At 50.3% G+C, this 23462-nt stretch overlaps 1 long non-coding RNA gene across 1 annotated transcript in view; it reads right to left on the bottom strand.

Annotated features, from left to right (window-relative positions):
- LOC112427882 (uncharacterized) overlaps window positions 1-9799 on the bottom strand; it is a 41867-nt gene extending 32068 nt beyond the window's left edge. The window contains exon 1 of the long non-coding RNA XR_011616675.1: window positions 9122-9799. This is a non-coding gene — a long non-coding RNA (uncharacterized lncRNA). The remainder of the gene's footprint in view (window positions 1-9121) is intronic.
- Between the last annotated feature and the right edge of the window lie 13663 nt (window positions 9800-23462).

Genomic DNA, 23462 nt, shown 5'->3' with positions numbered 1-23462 from the left:
CTCCAAAAAGCCCCGGGTGCTCCTCCTGGCCGCGCATGGCCCACCCTTCCCTCAGAGGCCACGCCCTCGGGCAAAAAAGGCCAGGAGCCTCCTTCCTCCCGAGCCCCCGGTGGCACGAGTGGCCCCATGCCCTGTGACAGGCAGGGGCCAAAGGGGGAGTCAGGACCTGAGCAGTGGCCCAGAAAGGACACCTGCATCCAGGGAGCCTTGAAACCTCGTCCTCGGCACACTTACACTCACACTCATCATCACACACCACACACTCAGACCCACACAAACACTGTCACACACCCACACAAACACGCCTTTCACATACATGCTGGCACACGTACACGGCCACACAATCACACATCCATGCGTGCACACTGCCACAAACACACATCCATGCATGCACAGTGCCATAAACACACACATGTGCACACATACTGCCACAAACACACATCTATGCATGCACGGTGCCACGTGCTCACACATACGTGCACGCACTGCCACAAACACACATCCATGCACGCACACTGCCACACTCACACATCCACGCACGCACACTGCCACACGTTCACACATCCACGCACGCACACTGCCACACGTTCACACATCCACGCACGCACACTGCCACACGTTCACACATCCACGCACGCACACTGCCACAAGCTCACACATACGTGCACGCACACTGCCACACTCACACATTCATGCACGCACACTGCCACATGCTCACACATCCATGCATGCACCGTGCCACTTGCTCACACATACATGCACACACACTGCCACACACACCCTGCTCTACCCATGCAGTTCTCCCTAAGAAGGGAAGTGAGGAGCAGGAAGGAGCTCCCAAGCTCCCATGTAACTCCCGACCACCTTTCCCGGGCATGGTTCCAGCCCTGTGTACACAGAGCTGTGCAGTATCCACCGTTCAGCCTTTATGCCTTGACATTCTGCTTTGGACCTGTATCCACGTAGCCTTAGTTCATTTCTTGTCATGGCTCCAGTGTCCCATTGTGTGAATTTGCCGTAATTTATTTTTTTCATTCTGTCAATGGATGCTTCCAGGTTGCCTGCTATCCTGGGTGACACTACTGTGAACAATAGAGGCTTATGCTTGAAAGAGGGGCATCTGGCCGTCCGCTCCACTGGCCGTTGCATGCAGCCACCCTCTTTTCAGCAAAGTGCACGATGCCCGCTTCCCTTCCTCCCCTCCATCACCGGGGTGGCAAGGTTTTTAAAGTTTTGCCAGTGTGCTGGGTGCAGACAAGCATCGCGTTGTGACTTTGACTTGCAACTTCTCAGCCAGCAAATGCACTGGTTCTTCAGACATTTAGTAACCACACACGTTTTCTCTTCTCTGACTTGCTTGTGGCTCCCTTTGCCCGCCTTCCTTTCTTCCTTTCTTTTCTTTCCTTTTTCTTTTTATTTTTTTCTTTCTTTCTTTCTTTTTTTTTTTTTTTTTTTTTTTTTTTTGAGACAGAGTCTCACTCTGCTACCCAGACTGGAGTGCAGTGGCACGATCTTGGCTGACTGCAACCTCCGCCTCCCGGGTTTAAGCGATTCTCCTGCCTCAGCCTCCTAAGTGGCTGGGATTACAGGCATGCACCACCATGCCCAGCTAATTTTTGTATTTTAAGTAGAGATGAGGTTTCATCATGCTGCTCAGGCTGGTCTTGAACTCCTGAGCTTAGGCGATCTGCCCACCGTGGCCTCCCAACGTGCTGGGATTACAGGCGTGAACCACTGCACCCAGCCTCCACCTTTCTATTTTCTTGCTTGTCTTTTATGTGTAGATGTTCAGAAGTTCTTTACAGAGTGTGGACACTTACTCTTAGTCCATTACTTGCAATGCAGATAACTTCTAATCTGTGAGACTTGTATTTTCATTTTATTTACGAGAATGTTTTTTAAACAGAAGTTTTAAAATGTTGACACCAAAGTCCTCAGTATTTTCTCCTACAGTTTGTGCTTTGGAGATCTTGTTAAAGAAATCCTTTCCTGCCCCAAAGTCATAAAGATATTATAGTTTTTTTCCAAAAAACCTTAATGTGTTTTGCTTTTTGCAATTAGAGCCCTCTTTGCTGTTAATAGCCAACTCACCAGTAGAGGACCATCTGGGACTGCGGGGTACTTTGCACTCCCAGCCCCCTGCCCTCTCCCTGGTGCCTTCTCCCCTCTCTCCACCCCCATTTTCTCTTCCTTCCTCCCTCTGATCCACACCCCTTCCCCCCCACGCTAGAGTGCGGCACAACCCCACCCTCCCCAGCACTTCCTCCCAGCTCGGCTCCAGCCCACACCATGGTCAACAAAAGCATGGACTGCAGACACCGGCCCCAGCCCAAGGGAAAGGCAGGGTGGCTTCAGATTGGAATTCCTGCTCTGTCTGCTACAGCAGGAAGGTGGCACTTGGAGGCAGAAAGCCCTGGGTCTGAGCCCAGCTCCATTGCTTGCCCATAGTGTGATCTTGGCCACGTTTCCTAGCCTGCCACCAATGTGTGCCACAGAACATGCCACCACCCACTCCAAATGCCCTGCCCCATGAATGCCACAAAACATGCCACCATGCCAACTCCGAATGTCCTGCCCCATTCCAGCCACAGAACATGCCACCATGCCCACTCCAAACACCCTGCCCCATGCCTGCCACATCATAGGGAGCCAAAACCACCAGGGGTCCTGCGCCCCATGCCTTCCATTGCCCTTCACATCCACGTCTGCCCCTGCCCACTCTGTTCTCTGCTCAAGGTGCTGACAGCAAAAGTAGACCCTGCTGCCCCCTGGCCTCTGGCTGGCTGTGGGGCGCCCTGGCATGAGATCAGCACAGGACAGCAGCAGGAGGGCTGGTGTTTACCTCCCCAGAGCCCTTCTGTCCCTCCCTGAAGGTCACGCCCTCTGCAGCTCTGAACTCCACACACCTTCCCCTTCAGGTTCCAGCGCCACAACCTTCCTCCCTCAGCCCGAGGGACAGCAGCTCTGCAGCCAGCTCCTGAGCGTCCCTGGGCCTGCTGTGGTCCCCACCACCTGCTGTGGTGCCCTTACCTGGTAACCTGCACCTCTATAAATCATCCCCTGGGGTGGTTCTGAAGCAAGCGTGCCAGGCGTTTCCTGACCAAGGGACCAACACCGTCTTTCTCCTTCGGAGACCTCCAGTCCCTACCAACCCAGAGAGACACGCCCCAGGAAAGTGAGAAAGGCCTGGCAGTGGGTGTCCTAGGTCTCAGAGGCAGCTAATGCAGTGGCGGATGATGCCTGTATGTGTCCAGGTCGGATCACTGTGCTCCCCAAGACGGGCTGTCGTAAAGATAGACACCTGTGGTCGGCACACTGGGGAAGCCTAGGAGGTCAGACCAGCCCTTCTCTGCCCTGAGTGCTGATGAAAGCAGCAAAATGGGGTGAAGGGAGGGGTGGGAGGCATGGGGAATGAGGGCCCGGCTTGCCGAAGTCTTCCCTGGCACTTCATCAAGGTTAAAAGGGGTAGCCTCTTCCCACCATCCCCCTGCCTGCTGGAAAGCTAGATTCCATCAGGGAGCAAGGACAGTAGGAGAGAGGGTGCCGTAGCGGGAAGGGCCTGGCTCTGAAGTCCTACCTGCCCTCACTGAGCTCCCCGCTATGGTTTCCTACTTGGGTGGCTTGGGCAGGTCCCTCAGCCTCTCTGAGGATTACACAAAAAGTGTCTGTGAAACATTCAGCCCACGCGAGCTCTCAGCCACCCTTAGCTTTCACAGCTGCAGTTGGGAGCATTCCTACGACTAACATAAAAAAACAGAGCTCAACATGTTCTCTGGACACAAGAAAAACAATGCATCAATTTCAGTGTTGAATTAATGACCACTGACCTCCATGGCTTATGCTGGACAGAGGAGGACATCAAGGCCCAGCAGAGGTGAGTGGCTGGCCAGACGGCACCCAGAGGGCACTCAGTGGCAGCAGAAACGGGCTGGAAGCACAGGCCTTTGGAATCTGTCCTCACCATATCAGGGAGTGTCAGACACATTCCAGGGTGACCCTCGGGGAATCACACCCTATGTGGTCCCCTCACCTTGAGAGTGAGCAGGGCCTGGAACGTGCTTTTGAACAACAGAAAGTGGCAAAGCGAGGGGCAGCTCCTGTGAGCACGTTCCATTACGTTAACTCCATCTCAGCAGGCAGGAGTGAGGAGCTCTCCTGCCAGCCTTGAGGAAAGAAATACCCACATGGTGATATGCCCTTGGAGGGGGCCACATAGCAGGGGACAAAGGCAGCTCCCAGGGGACAGTCAGTCATGAAAGCAGACCCTCAGCCCTACAACCACAGGAAATACATTCTGCTAACAGCCTGGATGAACGCAAAGCAGACTCTGCCCCATTCGGGCCTGCAGATGATAATGCAGCTCAGCAAACACCTCAAATACAGCCTCAGGAGACCCTGAGCACAGACCAGCTAAGCTGTGCCTGGATGCCTGACCCACAGAAATGGTGAGATCATAAATGTGTGTGTGTTTGTGTTTTGGTTTGGTTTTTTGAGACAGGGTCTTCCTCTGTCACCCAGGCTGGAGTGGAATGGTGCAATCATATCTCATTGCAGCCTTGACTTCCTGATCTCAAGCAATCCTCCCACCTCAGACTTCCAAATATCTGGGACCACAACCACAGACACGCACCACCACACCCAGCTAATTTTTTTTTCTTGTAGAGACAAGAGATCTTCCTATGTTGTCTGATTTCAAACACCTTGGCTCAAGCCATCCTCCTGCCTCAGCCTCCCAAAGTGCTAGGATTACAGGTGTGAACCACCCCGCCTGGCCGTGTGTTGTTTTAAGTGGTTAAATGTGTGATACAATGCAGCACTGGAAACAAATACCCACAGGATCACTCTGTGTGCTCCCAAGCCAAGAGAAAACATCCTATTCTTCCTACCAACAGCAGGCACTCTGCTCCTAATCTCTCCTTTGCTCATGCACTGATTCCCGAGCACCGAGGCGGTGGGCTGGCTCGTCTAGGTGCCAGGTGTTACGGTCTTCCCGTCGATCTCATGGTGAGACAAACCCTGACTTCTAAACAGGTATATGGCTGCACCCCACAGCCTCCCTCAAAGGTAGATGTGGCCACATGATAAGGATGAGGATGAAAAGTGATGTGCGTACCTTCTGAGCCTCTCCCTGCACAGACTGGGGAGTCTCCCCCTCCGCTGCCCCTTCCTGCTGGCTGGAGTGTGGTCCACTCTCAGCACTCTCTGGGAATTACCCTTAGCAGAAGAGAGCTGGCTTACATAGAGGCACACCTACTCTTAGGGGGGCTATAGAGGCCAAGCCCCTCACCCCCACTTGGGACAACTGTGATGGCCCATGCCAGCCTCAGAGCTCCTGTGGGAGCATCTCAGCCACCTCCTCCCTCTGCTGGTCCTGCCTCTCCCCAAGAGTATGCTCAGGTCCTTCCTGCATGCAAATCTCCACTGCAGGTCTGCTTCTCAGCACCCTGCCCTGCAGCACATGGACAAGGACCACACACAAGGGGAATTGTGGAATGACAAATGGGAAGGTGCCCAGGCCACACCAGCTCGACCCCAGCTGTGAGAGACAGAAAGAAATCACCTTCCACCTCTGGCAATCTCTGCCACTTTGATTGTCCTTGTTAGAGCACCCAAACCAATGTCCTCATTAATATCCCAGGTTAATGATGCTTGGGTGGTCAGCATGGATGGAGTCCCAACCACCCTGGGGCACCTATAAAAATCCCCCCACGCAGAAGACTGTTCCTTTCCAGGCTGAGTCCACTCAGATAGGGAGTGCTTCCTTAGTCTGTTTTCTGTTGTTTATAACAGAATTCCTGAAACTGGGCAATTTATAAAGAAAGGGAATTAATTTCTTACAGTTATGGAGGCCCCAAGAGGCACAGGGCATGTGGAGGCTGACTCTGCTTACTCAGGTCTTTCTTCCTCTTCTTATGAAGCCACCAGTCCCACTCCCATGATAACTGACCCACTCCTGGGATAACCATTAACCCATTAACCCGTTCCCCCGTGAGTCCACCAACATTCACCCGTTCCCCCGTGAGTCCACCAACGTTCACCCGTTCCCCCGTGAGTCCACCAACGTTCACCCGTTCCCCCGTGAGTCCACCAACGTTCACTCGTTCCCCCATGAGTCCACCAACGTTCACCCGTTCCCCCGTGAGTCCGCCAACGTTCACCCGTTCCCCCGTGAGTCTACCAACGTTCACCTGTTCCCCTGTGAGTCCACCAATGGATTCATCTACTGATGACAGCAGAGCCCTCTCAACTCGATCACCTCCTCAAGGCCTCACCTCTCAATACTGCCACTGTAGGGATTCAATTTCAGCATAAGCGTCGGAAAGGACAAACCCTAGCATATCCCTTTCTCTAATTTGCAGAAAGACATCTCATACCCTGGCCAAGCCCCCAATTCATGGACTTGAAGACCCACAAGGGAAAAGGCAACGAGGGCCCCTTCCTGCCCACAGGAGGCACAGACTTGGGAATACAAATGATGTTGGTCATGACACAAACAGGTGGCCCAAAAAGAGTAGGAAATCCTTATAAGGAACTTCCTACACAGCCGCGTCTTGGCTGAGAAGCATGCGACTCACACAGAACTGTGCGGTGCCTGCCTGAGCGTAAGGTTCCATTTTTAGGATGATTTTCGGACCATGCGCGGCAGCTCTATGTGGGAAGTGCCAGAAAGGGGCTCCAGAGGCCGTTAGGAGGCCTCAGATCGTGGAATCTGCGCCAGCACCTTCAAGGGCTCTGCTTATGGGAAACACCTGAAACTTTGTAGAAAAAAACGTTGGAAACGTATTACAAAGTCTATTACACCAATACACATATTTTGTGCTGAATGCACAAACAGAGAAATAAAACTTGTTGATGAGCAGAGTGTCCTCTGCAGTGCTTCTCAGTGCACCTCAAGGTCAGGAGGTGCAGTGAGGTCGTGTCATTTCTGAGGAAGCTGCAGCAGGGCTATGAGCACACAGGGGCCACCAGCTACCTCCAGCTGCAGGGGCCCTCGGCCCTCTCCTGCCCAGTGCCACACCCGTGGAGGAAACGCACTGGGGTCCACACACCTGGGACTCCTTGGTCTAGCCGGGGCCTGGTTCATGGAAGTGCTGAGTACACGGGTGATAATTTGCTCACGAATTGTCTCTAAGCCAGGGCAGCTCCCTGTCAGAACCAGTTGTAACAGAATCCATTGGAAACATGTATTGGATAACCACAGGGCCCCTGCCGGACCCCTAGATCCCTTTTTACCATTTTTGTGCACTCCAAAGCTTTGAGCGTTTATCCCTCCACCAGCCAGCACCAGCAGCTGCTGAAAGCAGTGGTTCTCAAACTTCTTGGCACCAGGGACCGGTTTCATGGAAGACAATTTTTCCATGGACCAGGCAGGATGAATGGTTTCAGGATGATTCAACATATTACACTTACTGTGCACTTTATTTCTATTGTTATTACATTGTAATATATAAAGAAATAATTATACAACTCACTATAATGTAGAATCAGTGGGAGCCCTGAGCTGGCTTTCCTGCAACTGGACAATCCCATCTGGGGGTGACGGGAGACACTGACAGATCGTCGGACATTAGTTTCTCGTAAGAAGCGCACAACCGAGATTCCTCGAATGACAGTTCACAACAGGGTTCGCATTCCTATGAGAATCTAACGCTGCAGCTGATCTGACCGGAGGGGGAGCTCAGGCCGTAATGCCAGCGATGGGCAGCGGCTGTAAATACAGAGGAAGCCTCACTCGCTCACCTGCCACTCACCTCCTGCTATGCAGCCAAGTTTCTAACAGGCCACAAACCAGTACCAGCCATATTTCAAAGCCTCAACAGCCACATGGGACTAGTGGTTACCACATTGGACAACGCAGATCTAGAACATTCCATTACTGCAGAAAGCTCTATTGGGCAACGCTGGTGTGGAGTGTAAGCTTCATGCGGGAAGGGATGTGTGTCCTTGCTGGTCACTGCCGTGTGACAGATTATCAGGCATTAGATTCTCATAAGCAGCGTGCAACCTAGATCTGTCACATATGCAGCTCACAATAGGGTCCACTCTCCTCTGAGAATCTAAGCCCGCCACTGATCTGACAGGAGGCGGAGCTCAGGCATTAACGTGAGCCATGGGCAGCAGCTGTAAATACAGATGAAGCTTTGCTCACTCATCTGCTGCTCACCTCCTGCCGTGGCCCAGAGGTTGGAGACCTCTGGTTTAGAGGGTGGCCCGTGGGCTCCCCGAAGCCTCTTTGCCTTCATGCATGGAAATGCCTGGGAATTTAGACCTTCCTAGACCGCCCTTAACCAAAGACAGGTGGGTTCTGGATGGGTATATGAAGCCCCCAGCTCCCTGGTCTCAGGCTGGGACATCCCAGGGTGTGATTGACCCTCCACAGTTCCCCTGCGGGGTTGGGCATGCCCCGCCCGCCCCAGCTCCTTCAGGCTGCGGAAGGACTGTGCCCACATAGCACCCTGCTCAGCTTCCTTCCTTTTCCAGTCCAGCGTCCCACCCCCAACCTGTGTCCCCAGGGAGTACTCCCTGAATAGTCACTGCAAACCCATTCTCATCCTAGGGCTGCGTCTGGGCAACTGCTCCTAGGAAAAAGGTCTGGTTACGCAAGCAGATTCCTTGGCACACCCGCCCATAGGAGGGAACCCACGCTGTGCCGCCGTACAAGAAAAAAAAATAAAGAAGCGGCAAATTTGGTGACAGCTTTGGAAAATAGCATTTAGTAAGAAAAGCAAGGTGCAAAAGCCTGGCTGTGGCATCTTTATTTTCTGAGCGGGGAAAAAGGTAAAAGTGGACCGTATCTTGTATTTGCTGCCTCCCTAAAGAAAACAAGCCGGAAATACAAGAAGCCAATGAAAGCGGACGCATAGGGCGCCAGAGTGGGGTAAGGGTTCCCAGGCTCTCTGTATGTTTGGATTATTGAGTCATGTGGATTTGCACAGATCCCAAAACCAAAACACAGATCCCTAGGCCCTGCCGTCCGGGAGTCTGACGCAGCTGCTCTGCGGTGAGGAGTCGGAGGCTGTGTTCCCGAGAGGTTCCATGGGGGACGGGAGCACCTCCAGTCTTGCGGAAGTTGTTCTAGATGATTTCTTGGAGAGGTCTGAAACAAAATCGAACCACTCACCAGCAGCGCTGTCTTCCTGGATGCAGCCAGCCCTGCTGGAAAAGGGTGGGAAGCCTGTCTTCTTCGCTCCCGGGGGTCTCTGACGGCGGGTGTGAGTCAGGGACTCCTGGTAGAAATCGACCGCCCTTGCCGGCCTCCACGGGCCCTGGAAAGCCTGAGAGCCTGGCGCTCCTGCCACATCCCCATTGCCATGGCAACAGCAGACACAATGGTTTCTGTGGAGTTCGGATCTATAAATAATTTCTAGATCAGTCTTGGCGAGGTGGATGGGGTGGGCACTGAAGGTAGGTTCCTGGTGGCTGGTGGGACAGGCCACTGTCCACAGGCCATGCCAGGCCTGGGGCAGCGAGGTCACAGCCTCCTGGGTCAGACGCTGTGCCCTGGCCAGCTGGCAAGAGTGGCCTCGGCAGGCTCTGCCGCCGTTTCTGCCCCAGAGAACATGCGTGGGACAGTTCCATCTCATCTGTGCGTCCTGGAGATGCGTAGACCCAGATGGCTGCACAGGACCCAGGGTGGCTGGGTGGAGGGGCTGTAAAAAAGTCCCCGCTGGTGATTTGGGGACTGGGGAGGCTCAGGGGTGGGAGCTGATCACCACCATTTCTAGGCCCTCAGGAGGGCCCTGTTCAGTGTCTCGGTGTTGCTGGGTGGACCCTGGTGGGGTGACAACAGGGTCCGAGTGTCTGGACTCCATTCTCTCTGCTTCCTCTGTCCACGTTTTAGGGATGCCCTATTCAATGAGCCCTTTCTCTCTGTCTTTCTTTTTGTTTTTTTTCTTTTTCTAACAGTGTTTCCAGGGAAGGGCTCATATTCCCCACACCAGGGGCTGAGAGGGTAGATGTTTCTGGGTAAATCATTTGAAAATCAAGCAGATCCAACATATTTGCTGTCTCCGATTAGACTGAGCTCCCTGGGAGGGGCCCCCAAAGGGCTCCTGAATGGCTCTGTGCTGCCTGGCATTAGGAGTGAGGGGCATGGCCTGACACTGGGAGGACAGGCGTGTGAACAAGTGCAACCTATGGGGAGGCAATTTACCCACAGCCCAGCACGGACAGCGGCAGATCCTCGTGCGCAGCGGTTCTCCTCCGAGGATTCTTGCTGACTGAGGCACTGGCACAGGGGCACACAGGCATGTATGTGCCAAAGGCATGACCCACGCCGCACGTTGATTACAGCAGAGACAGAGCAGCCTCATGTCTGTTGGTGGGGAGTTGTCGAGGACAACCTAGTCCCCATGCACTGACAGCTCATGTGCAAAAAGAGTGGTGGCTCCATCCAGGTGGACACAGAACAGCTTTCAAGAGAAATCAGAAGGGCCAGACATGGAGGCTCATGCCTATAATTCCAGCACTTTGGGAGACTGAGGCGGGCAGATCACCTGAGGTCAGGAGTTCGAGACCAGCCCAACCAACGTGACAAAACCCTGTCTCTACTGAAAATACAAAAATTAGCCAGGCGTGGTGATGGGCACCTGTAATCCCAGCTACTTGGGTGACTGAGACACGAGAATCGCTTGAATCCAGGAGGTGGAAGTTTGCAGTGAGTTGAGATCGCGCCAGTGCACTCCAATCTGGAAGACAGAACAAGACTGTGTCTCAAAAACAAAAAAAAAGAGAAAGAAATAAGAAGAACCAGAGGCACCCAGTGCATGGGCTGCTACTGTCTGTGTAGGAGGCCGTGTAATGTATCACACATGCACAGCTAAGTGTCCTTACACATACATGTGTGCGAGCACATATGCACACACATAGCTAGAAAAAGGGGGTCTGGGACCCTGAAGATTTGGGATGGAAGGAGGCTTGCTTTTCAGGGCATCGTTTCCTGTATTGTTTGGTTGCTTCTTTGTTTTTGTTTTTTTTAACTATTTTCATATGTTAAATTTTCAATTAAAAGTAGATGAGCAAGGTGTGGTAGCATGCACCTGTCATCCTAGCTACTCAGGAAGCTGAGGTGGGAGGATTGCTTGAGCCCAGGAGCTTGGGTCTAGCCTGGGCAACATAGCCAGACCACATCTCCAAAAAGAGTTTTAGGGCCGGGCGCGGTGGCTCAAGCCTGTAATCCCAGCACTTTGGGAGGCTGAGACGGGTGGATCACAAGGTCAGGAGATCGAGACCATCCTGGCTAACATGGTGAAACCCCATCTCTACTAAAAAATACAAAAAACTAGCCGGGCGAGGTGACGGGCGCCTGTAGTCCCAGCTACTCGGGAGGCTGAGGCAGGAGAATGGCGTGAACCCAGGAGGCGGAGCTTGCAGTGAGCTGAGATCCGGCCACTGCACTCCAGCCTGGGCGACAGAGCAAGACTCCGTCTCAAAAAAACAAAACAAAACAAAACAAAACAAAAACAAGAAGAGTTTTAAAAATAGATGAATGGAAGTTTGGAGAAAAAGGAAGGAAGAAGAAAGGAGGCAGGAGGAAGACAGAGAGAAGGTGTACCCCGCACTGCCGAGGGAGCAGGTCCTCACCCAAATCCGGCTCCCCGTTTCCCAGCTGGGTGGCTGTGGGCAAGTCACTCGGCCTCCCTGGGACACCACTTTCCTGCCTGTGAAATGGACCCGTGGATGAACCAATCTCACCAACTTGTTGCCAGGATCAAATAAGTCACAAATGAGAAAGGCTTTAGGAATCTGCAACGGGCGTTTTCCCTTGAAAATGGTCCATGACTCTTGCACACACACGTGTGCCAAACAGCTCAGATAATGATGTTCATTTATTCTAATCCTCAGGCTGCCCGAGCTGGCTTTCAGGGGTACACCGTGGGAAGATCTGAGCACACAGGCCCCGCCGGGGTTCAGATCTGGAGACCCAGCAAGGGCTAATACAACACAAACTTAATATTCTTCCGGCCTCCCCCAGGGAGTGTTTATCTCTGATTCCGGATCGGCCCTCGGGCTGTTGGAAAACATCTTCTGGGGACAAAGGGCAAGCGGTGAATTTGTGTCCCCTACAGAGACGAGGGCTGGAGTTGTGGTCCCCTAAGAAGCCGCATGAGCCAGAAGCAGCTCTCAGGGGCGGCGGCGTCTGCCCTCAGCCATGCTGGAGTCCACCCCAGCTGGCAAGTGGAGAAAAGGAAGGAAAACATGAGTCAAAAGGAATTGGAAACTGTGTTGCTCACATTCATAAAATGAATGTAGGTCTCCAACATACGCTCAGGTCTGGAGAATTGCCGTCTCTGCGTTCGTAGCTGGGCATGGCTGTGTTGTCAGTGACGGAGGAGAACTCACGGCAGTGGTGAACATCAAATGTCAAGTGTCATTAGAAACCAAGAGGGGGGTGGATTTAAAAAGAAAACAAGCAGGGAAAACATTCCACCTTTAAACAGAAGCCTTGGGCAGGGTACGACGCTCGAATCTCATACTTCAAAATGTTTTTGCATCTTCAGGAAACCGTACAGGAACTTGACTGTGAGCAACTACAGGGCTGCCTGGTCACTTGGATGTGGCCATGTTCACATAAAGACTCAGTACTCATCAGCTGGAGTTTTGGATTCAGGGAGGTGGAAACAGTTTAGACTTGGGAGTGCTTGTGGTCAGCGGTTAGAAGTGAGTCTCAGGGTTTTTCCCACAGTTGATGAAAACAGTTTCTCTGACATCAAAAATACATATCTATTTTGAAACAGGGTCTTGCTCTGTCCCCCAGGCTGGAGTGCAGAGGTGCAATCATTACTTACTGGCGTCTCCAACTTCTGGGTACAAGGGATCCTCCTGTCTCGGCCTCCTGAGTAGCTGGGACCACAGGCGCGTACCATTTCCCCTGGCTAATTTTTTAATTTTTTGTAGAGATGGGGTCTCACTCTGTTGCCCAGGCTGGAATGCAGTGGCATGATCTCAGCTCACTGTAGCCTCTGCCTCTGGGTTCAAGCAATTCTCCTGCCTCAGCCTCCCAAGTAGCTGGGATTACAGGCGTGTGCTACCACATCCAATTTTTTTTTTTTTTTTTTTTTGTATTTTTAGTAGAGACAGGGTTTCACCATGTTGGCCAGGCCAGTCTCAAACTTCTGACCTCAAGTGATCCACCCGCCTTGGCCTCCCAAAGTGCTGGGATCACAGGTGGGAGCTACCATGCCTGGTCTATATATATTTTTAATGCAGCCACTGGGCTCTGTCACCAGGGCTGATCCAGTTAATCTGGGACGAAGCTCAGGAAGCTCCATTTTAAGAGTGACACAAGTGACTGGGATGCATGCCAATGTCAGAGAACCCCAGGCTGGAACAGGGGGACCCCAAACCCCACAGGGCATGCAGGACAATCCACTGGAAGTGTGGGAGAAAACGATTATCATTTCAACTTCAATTTATCTCATCCTTTTACAGTTTCTCTTTTCGCGTTTTATGATGTGCGTGATCAGCTGCAGAGCCCAAATGTATATTTTATAAATAATGATGATAATAACCCCTGCACTGCCACTGTGCCACAGCCCTGTTCTAAGCCTTGTAAGCATATTCACTCGTTTACTCCTTGGGACTCTGGGAGATATTATTACCCTCTGCTATGAATTATGTGCCCCTAAAATTCATATGTGGAAGCCCTCACCCCCAGTATGACTGTTTGGAATAAGGAAGTGATTAAAGTTTGCCGAGGCCATGAGGGCAAGACCCTGAGAAGGTAGGGATTAGTATCTGTATTAGTGTGTTGTCACACTGCTATAAAGAAATATCCAAGACTGGGTAATTTATAAAGGAAAGAGGTTTAATTGACTCACAGTTCCACATGGCTGGGGAGGCCTCAGGAAACGCACAATCATGGCGGAAGGCAAAGAGGAAGTGAGGATCTTCTTCACAAGGCAGTAGGAGAGAGAAGAGCAAGAGAGAGCAGGGAAAACTGCTTTATAAAACCACCAGGTCTCGTGAGAACTCCCTCCCTATCACAAGAACAGCACGGGGAAAACCACCCACATGATCCAATCACGTCCCACCAGGTCCCTCCCTCAACACTTGGGGATTACAATTAAAGATGAGATTTGGGTGAGGACACAGAGCCAAACCATATCAGCATCCTTGAGGCAGGAGAGTAGGGTCTAGAGGCAGGGAACCTAAGGCTCTCTCACACTGACTTCCTAGAACTAAATTGAAAGGAGAACCCTAACTTTCCACACCTAAGTAATAAAAGGACCAGAGGCTACCCCTTTGCAAACTCTCACCTTTTCTGCCAGGCAGATGGGAAATTGAAAGTACCTCTGATTGGTTGGTTTTTGCAACCAATCAGACGTTTGTATAGGAGTGTCACTTTGTAACTTCACTTCAGCCTCTGATTGGTTGCTTTCCACAACCAATCAGTTGTTTGCATAGGAGTGTGACCTCACTTGTAACTTCACTTGACCAATCAGACTGATTGCAGGCTGCCACTTCATTTACATGGGGTGAACACCAAGTGGCCACTAGGAAACCTATAGCGGGTATTTGAACCCGAGGAGATTCTGTATCTGGGGTCCTTGAGAACCTATGCCGGGGCCTGCTTTCACCCTGTGGAGTGTACTTTCATTTTCAATAAATCTCTGCTTTTGTTGCTTCATTCCTTCCGTGATTTGTTTGCATGTTTTGTCCAATTACTTGTTCAAGATGCCAAGAACCTGAACACCCTCCACCGGTAACATTCTCATCAGAGGGACATCAGAGCACATTCTCTCTCCCTCCACCCTCCCTCTACGCCACATAAGGACCTAGGAAAAGGTGGCCAACTACAAGGCAGAAGAAAGCTTCATCAGAACCTGATCCTGTTGGCTCCCTGATCTTGGACTTCCGTCTCCAGAACTGTGAAGTCTAAACCACTCAGTCTATGACACCCGTATTATGGCAGCAGGAGCTGAGACATCCTGCATCATGCAAATGAGGAAATAGAGGTGCAGAGAGGTGAAGCAGATTGGCCGAGGTAGAACAATGAGGAGGCAGGAGAGCTGGGATTTGAATTGAGGTAATTTGGCTGCGGGTCCAGGCTTTTAATCATGTATTTGGGGCATGCTCCTTTAAAACAAGCAAATAAAAACTCCTAGAGGAATGTGTTTGAAGGAGTCTGGAGTGCTCACTTCGGCAGCACATATACTAAAATTGGAAGGGGTCTGGAAACGCCTGGGTTGGAAGGAAAGGGTATGAGAGTCCAGACAGAATAGTGACCCCCAAAGATGTCCATATCTTAACCCCCAGAACTTGTGGATATCTACCTTGTCACGTAAATTACCAAGTAATTTACCTTACTTGGCAGAAGAAACTTTGCAGATGTGATTTAAAAATTTTGAGGTGGGGGGATTATCCCGGATTATCCTGGTGGCCCCAATGCCATCACAGGGATCCTGGTGAAAGGGGGGCAGAAGTCAGCAAGGAGAGAAGACACCACTCTGCTGGCTTGGAAGATGGAGGAGGGGCCATGAGCCAAGGAATGCAGGCGGCCTCCAGGAGCTGCAGAAGGCAAGCAGACAGATTCTCCCCTGGGGTGTCCGGAAGCAGCAGGCCCGTTTTAGACTTCAGAACTCCTGAACTTTAAGATTACAAATGTGTCCTGTTTTAAGCCACTAGTTTGTGGTAATTTGTTGCAAAAACGATAGGGGAGAAATGCAGATTTGGAGGGCAGATGACTTGGGGGATGATGTGGTTGGGAGAAAAGTGATTCTTGGTTTGGAGCTGAAATAAGTTGGCCTGTATACAGTTTCCTTTGCAATGTGACTTAGCAAATTTGCAAAGGGCTTTGTGATATTGTGATATAATAAGAAATATATATTTGGTCTCCATCCTGGTTCCGGACACAGAGCTCCTAAAATCCTCAGAATTCCCTGAGCGATAAGGGTGGGAAGATCATCTTTTGTTATTCATAATGACAACTGTCTTCGTCCATTTGTGTTACTGCAAAGGAATACTTGAGGCTGGGTAATTTACATAGAAAAGAGGTTTATTTGGCTCACAGTTCTGCAGGCTGTATGGGAAGCATGGCACCAGCATCTGCATCTGGTGAGGACCTCAAGAAGTGTCTACTCAGGGCAGAAGGTAAAAAGGAGCAGGTATCATGTGAAGAGGAGAGAGACAAGTGGGGGAAGTTGCCAGGCTTTTTAAATAATCAGTTCTCTCAGGAACTACCAGAGTGAGAGCTCTCGAGAACTCACTCATTACTGCATGGATGGAACCAAGACATTCATGAGGGGATCTGCCCCCATGACCCAAACACCCCCCAACCAGGCTCCAGTACCAGCATTGGGGGTCAAAGTTCAACATGAGATTTGGAGGGGAGAAATATCCAAACCATTGTTAGTAACCACAGCTGAGTTTATGCTAATGAGGTGACTTTTGGAGGATGGGGGCTGGTTGCCAGAGGAGGGTTGGAACTTCAGTCCTCCTGCTCCCCAACCCCAACCTCCAGGGAGGGGAGAGGGGCTGGAGATCAACTTAATCCTCAATGGCTGATGATGTCATCAATCATGCCTGTCTAATGAGACCTCCATAAAACCTGTAAATGACTGGAAGGGGGTTTCAAAGAGCTTCTGGGTGGGGTTAGTGAACACATCAAGATGTAGGGAGGGCATGGAAGCTCTGCACCCCTCCTGTACCTCCCCTATTTACCCAGTCCATCTCACCCTGTCCATCCCACCCTGTTCATTCTACCCTGTTCATCCCACTCCGTCCATTCTACCCCACCCATCCCACCCTGTTCATGACTTGGCTGTTTCTGAGTCATATCCTTTATAATAAACCAGTAAACATAAGCAAAGTGTTTCCCTGAGTTCTGTAAGTCATTCTTGCCAATTTTTTGTTTGTTTGTTTGTTTTGAGACAGAGTCCTGTAAGTCATTCTTGCCAATTTTTTGTTTGTTTGTTTTGAGACAGAGTCTTGCTCTGTCACCCAGGCTGGAGTGCAGTGGCTCCATCTTGGCTCACTGCAGCCTCTGCCTCCCAGGTTCAAGGAATTCTCCTGCCTCAGCCCCCCAGGTAGCTGGGACAACAGGCATGCGCCACCATGCCTGGTTAATTTTTGTATTTTTAGTAGAGATGGGGTTTCACTGTGTTGGCCAGGCTGGTCTTAAACTCCTGACCTCATGTGATCTGCCTGTTTCAGCCTCTCAAAGTGCTGGGATTATAGGCATAAGCCACTGTGCCCAGTTTTGACAATTATTGAACCTGAGGAGGGGGTCATGGGAATCCCTAAATCAGTTATAAATCATAGGTGATCAGTCTGGAGGGAGGCCCAAACTCGTAGTTGGCATCTGAAGTGGAGGCTGTCCTGTGGGACTGAGTCCTTAAATTATGGGAGCTGATGCTAAGTCCAGGTACTGTTGGAATCGAAATGAACTGTAAGACACCCAACTATGTCATAAAGTTGGAAGATTCGTTGGTGTGAGGGAATCCCTATGCTGCCATTTGCTGTCAGAAGCAAAATGTTGCAAGTGGAAGAAGTATTTTTTCCTTTCTAAGTTTTGACAAATATATAGAATGTGGCAAAAGCGATATTGTGTGACTTCAGAACCTCAGTCCCAAGAGAACTTGCTGTTGCCACTCTCACCCTTGATGGAATGCCGTGAAGATAACCAAGGCTACCTATTGGATGATGAGAGGCCATGTGGAGCAGAGGAGTTCTATCTGAGCAGAGCCAGCAACCAGCATGACCACCAGGCCTGTGAGAGAACCTTCTTACACGATGCAGCCCCATTAGCCACCAGATGACTGCAGCCACACAGGTGATCCCAAGTGAGACCAACAGAAGAACCACCCAGCAGAGCCCATCCCAAACTGTCTTGCCTGAGGATACATATATGATACAGCCAGATCCCATTGCTTCAGGAACAGAGGTGGGTGAACACCTGACAGATTACCTTCTAGCTTTTTCTCCTCTCATCACTTTCGTCACCTCCTACCAATTCCAATAACATCAAAAGCAGTGAACATTGGTTCAACCTCAGTTATCCTCACAACCACCCTTGGACATGGTCAGTTGTATTATCATTTTACAGATGACGAAACTGGAGCCAAGAGAGGTTAATGGACCTGCCCAAGATCACTCAGCAGGCGAGCAGAGGGAGTGGGATCGGGACCCCATTTTATCTAATGCCAGAGTCACCATCATTGTGGCTTTTGCTAGCCTGCTGCATTCACTCATTCATTCAAGACCAATTTATGGAGTCTTTTATGTCTGGTGCTTGGGATGGAAAGAGGAACAAGAGAGACGTGGTCCCTTTGTCAATAGCTATCTAATGAAGAATCACAAATCGTGATCATCACTGGGCTTTGTGTTGGCTTCAGTGATGAATTTAGGGTGCCTGTGAAAGTGGCCATTTGTTCCCAGTATAAATTAGGATTGTGTTCGTCTGTGAGTCACAGGAACCCTCTTCCAGTCGCTTATACAGCTAAGGTTGGAATTTTCCACATAAGAAGACTGAAGAGGGAGGCCGAGGTGGGCGGGTCACCTGAGGTCGGGAGTTTGAGACCAACCTGACCAACATGGAGAAAGTCCATCTCTACTAAAAATACAAAATTAGCTCAGTGTGGTGGCACATGTCTGTAATCTCAGCTACTCAGGAGGCTGAGGCAGGAGAAATCACTTGTACCCAGGAGGCAGAGGTTACAGTGAACTGAGATCGTACCATTCCACTCCAGCTTGGACAACAAGAGCAAAACTCCATTTTGCAAAAAAAAAAAAAAAAAAAAAAAAAAGACTGAAGATAAGCAGTCCAGGGCCAATGCTGCAGGTCATGAAGTCATATGTACAGTTGGTGTGGTCTCATGCCTGTCATGGGATCAGTGGCCCCAGGGCAAGAAGGGGCTTGGCTTGTTAGCTTCAGCTAGGCACAAACTCCAGATGAACTGCTTTGGTCACTTGCCCAGCCCTGGACCAACCATGGTGTCTGGCCCAGGCTGGGTCATAGGTATCCTCTACTGGAAAGAGAATGGGGTTTGTCATCAAATGAGGGGAAGTGGAGAGGAATGGCAGGCTGTGTTTCCCAACATGGTTGCAATGATCTCTGTCTTCCTGCGCACTCTTGTTACCATGGGATTTTTGCCTCTTCTCCCATCAAAAACTGGGGTCTAGGTTTCTGTTCCTTGAATCCCAGTGGGCTTGGGACAATGGTCAGAGTGATGTCTAAGGCTGGGTAGTAAAAGATAAGTCAACTTCCACCAGGTTCTCTTGGGATGCTGCCTCTTGGAAGCTGACCACCGTGGGGAAGCCATGGTAGGTGTTTCACCCAGCGCCCTATTTGAGGCACTGGACCTGTGGGTGAGAGAGCCTTCAGAGACTCCAGCTCCCAGACATCAGGTCACCACCCTCAGGCTTTAAGGTGCTCCCACCAAATCCACAGAGAGCAGGGATGAGCTGCCCCTGCCAAGCCCTGCTCGAATTATAGATTTGTTTATTTAGTTTTTGAGAGGGTCTCACTCTGTCACCTAGACTGAAGTGCAGTGGTGCAATCATGGCTCACTGCAGCCTCAACCTCCTGGGCTCAAGCGATTCTCCCACCTTGGCCTCTGAGTAGCAGGGACTACAGGCCCTCACCACCACACCTAGCTAATATATTTAAAAAGTTTTTGCAGAGAGACAGGGTCTCACCATGTTGCCCAGACTAGTCTCAAGCTCTTGGGCTGAAGCAATCCTCTGGCCTCAGCCTCCCAAAGTGCTGGGATTAGAAGTGTGAGCCGCCACGCCGAGCCAAATTACAGATTTGTGACCATAATACACGATTGCTGTTATTTATTTATTTATTTAGAGACAGAGTCTCACTCTGTTGCCCAGGCTGGAGTGCAGTGGCACAATCTCCACTCACTGCAACCTCCACTTCCCAGGTTCAAGCGATTCTCGTGCCTCCGTCTCTCAGGTAGCTGGGATTACAGGCATGCACCACCACGCCCAGCTAGTTTAAAAAATATTTTTAGCAGAGACAGGGTTTCATCATGTTGGCCAGGATGGTCTCGAACTCCTGGCCTCAAGCAATCCACCTGCCTTTGCCTCCCAAAGTGCTAGGATTACAGGCATGAGCCACCACACCCAGCTGATCGCTGTTTTTTAGCCACTAGGTCTGGGGTTATTTGTTAGGCAGCAATAGACAACTAGAGCAAGAGATGGTGCACATGGGGCATGAGCAGAAGCTCATGGGGAAGTGGGAGGTGAGAAGGAGCAAGAGACAGATAGAGGCAGAATGAGGAAGGCTCAGAAACAGCTGACGTGCTACCTGTAAGGAAGGCCATCAGATGTGGGCATGTCTGTTCCCTGCAGCCATGAAGGAAACTAATCCAACCACTGGGTTGCATGCTAGCTTGATTACCAGGTCCAGTGGAGAGGGAAGCAAAAGACCCACCAGGCCCACACCAGGAAGTACCTGGTGCCCCACCCTGCTATGCCTCCCTTCCAACCAGGTGGAACCGCAGACCGATGTCCAGGCTCAGCCTCACCCCTGCTCACCAGCCAATGCTGGCCTTGGGCAGAAGTCATCCTGGGGACAAGTGACGCCGGGATGGCCTCTGCTCTTGCTGACAGCACCCTGTGCCTCTGTGCGAGTAATACTCCTACAGCTGTGTCCCCTTGCCTCTGATATCTGCGTTTTTAATAACTACAAATTACCTTGCTAAACTCTGTTATCATTTCTGATTTTTTTTTCTGCAGAAGTTTTTAATGTAGATAGATCATCTGAGAATGATGATAGTTTTGTTTCTTCCTTTCTGACCCTGATACCTTTATTCATTTTTCCTTATCCTATGCTGGCACACAAATACAATGTTGAAGATAAGCAGTCATTCTCACCTTGTTTCTGAGTTTAAAGAAAAGACTTCTCATGTGCACCATTAAGAATGATGTTTACTGGCCAGGTGCGGCGGCTCACGCCTGTAATCCCAGCACTTTGAGGGGCGGAGGCGGGTGGATCACGAAGTCAGGAGATCGACACCATCTTGGCTAACACAGTGAAACCTCGTCTCTACTAAAAATACAAAAAAATTAGTCAGGCGTGGTGGCGGGCACCTGTAGTCCCAGCTACTCTGGAGGCTGAGGCAGGAGAAAGGCGTGAACCCGGGAGGCAGAGCTCGCAGTGAGCCGAGATTGCACCACTGCACTCCAGCCCAGATAAAAGTGCGAGACTCCGTGTCAAAAAAAAGAATGATGTTTACTGTAACATTTGGTGGAGATGCTTTATCATATGAAGAAATGTTTTTCTTCATTTGCCAATAGTTTTTATGATAAAAGGATTTAAATTTTAGCCATTGCTCTTTGTGCATCTGTGTGAACAATCACAGGTTTTCCTCCTTTAACCTGTTACTGTGATGAATGGCATTTATAGATCCTCTAATGTTAAGTCACCTTTACGTTGCTGGGATAAATGTATATTTGTCATCATATATTCTTTATATGTCAATGGCTGGGTTTGCTGATATTTTGTGTACGATTTTTGTGTCTATTTTCATGGATGGCTTTCATCTATAATTTTCCTTTCTCACACCATTCTTGTCAGGTTTTCGTATCAAGGTTATATTGGCCTCATAGAATGAGTTGGGAAATATTCCCTCTTTTTCTACTCCTTGGAAGAGTTTGTGTAAGATTTGTCTGATACTTTAAATGTTTGATAGAACTCATCTGTAAAACTCACTGGGATTGGCGTTTTCTTTTTGGGCAGATTATTATTATTATTGTTTTTTGAGACAGAGTCTTACTCTGTCACCCAGGCTAGAGTGCAGTGGTGCCATCTCACCTCATTGAAACCTCTGCCTCCCGGGTTCAGGCGATTCTCCTGCCTCAGCCTCCCGAGTAGCTGGGATTACAGGCGTGTGCCACCACGCCCGGCTAATTTTTTGTATCTTTAGTAGAGACAGGATTTTGCCATATTGGCCAGGCTGGTCTTGAACTCCTGACCTCAGTGATCCACCCACCTCAGACTCCTAAAGTGCTGGGATTATAGGTGTGAGCCACAGCGCCCAGCTATTTGTGGGAAGATTTTAAACTACTGTTCCATTTAATTCAAGGTTACAAGACTATTCAGACTTTGTTTTTCTTTTTGAGTCAGTTTTGGTAGATTATACTTTTTCTAAGAATTTTTCCATTTCCCTGCCACTCCCTGAATTGGAAAAATCCTTGCCTGGCCTTACCTAGGACATATTCCTTCCTTGTAATCTTTAGCTCATCTCTCAGAATTTATCCTCTTTGCAATCCTTTTTTAAAAAAATTCTCTTTGGAATCCTAATCTCTTTCTGCTCTTCCCTTCACATGTTGACATCCCGATCAGGATTATTTGGGCTACAACTAACAGAGCACTGGATTAAAATGGATTAAAGAACAAGGCATTTTTGCTAGTTCATGAAAGCAATCTAGGGGGTGGCAGTTCCAGGGCTGGCTCAGTGCCACTGAGAACCCAAGCTCTTTCTTTCCACCCTCGCACTCTGCATAATTCGCCTGCTTCTTAGGCCTCTCTCCATGTGGTCACATGATGGCTGCTGCAGCTCCAGGAGTCACTGTATGGACATGAAAACATCCAAGAAGAGGAGGCATCTCCTCCTTTGCATCACTTTTACTGGAAAGGAATGCTTTCCCCAGAAGTCCCCACACCCCATGTCCCACGCAGCAAACCTGCCTCCAGGTCCTGCTGGTGCAGCTGAGCTCCAAAGGAGATGGGGACAGTGAGGATGTGGAGCTCGAAGATCCTGCAGCGGTGGCAGGCCTGCCAGCTAGGACCAAGATCACATGTGTGCTCCAGCACCCTCGGGCTTAACCCCTGAACTGTCCTGCCTCACCCTCTCCTGATCTCTCTGGCCTGTTGCCGCCACCAGGCCAGCTTAACAGAAAATACTAGAACCTGTGGTTGTTGGTAAATGTTTAACAACTGGCTCTCCAGAGGTCAGGGTTTGGGGTGAGCCCCACTTTGAAGGTTTGCTGATTTCCAGGATGTAAACACTCCCACTTTGATTGATTTCAAGGTACCAATGCAAAGTCCCTGAACATGGAGTAGGGAAGAGACGCTCACCATCGGCTCTCGTGAGTCCTACGAACCAGTCCTGGTGTACCCCTGACTAGAACCCACGGGAATCTGTACCTTCGAGCTGGGGGAAGGGACGCCCTACCCAGGCTGCAGTGTAATAATTAAGGCATTAAAGGATCTGTCTGGACACAAATGAGACCATTTGTTGGATTCCTACGATGCGCTGATCACACACAAATGTCATCTCAATGCCTCATAACTGTCCCTTTGTCTGATGAAGACGCTGGGATTCAGAGGTTGAGATACCCGGTGACTTATATGGAATCGGAATCCAAACCCAGGTCTGTCTTCTTCCGAAGGCTGTGTCCTTTCACCCCAAACAAAGGCCCAGATTCAGAAGAGACCCAGCTCACTCTCATTCCACACCGATGACATGCCAGGGGCCAGGATGTTCAAAGTGGAGCACGACTCACAG

Source organism: Macaca nemestrina, chromosome 18, assembly GCF_043159975.1.
Source record: "Macaca nemestrina isolate mMacNem1 chromosome 18, mMacNem.hap1, whole genome shotgun sequence".
Classification (NCBI taxonomy): domain Eukaryota; kingdom Metazoa; phylum Chordata; class Mammalia; order Primates; family Cercopithecidae; genus Macaca; species Macaca nemestrina.
This window is presented reverse-complemented; position numbering and strand designations above follow the sequence as displayed.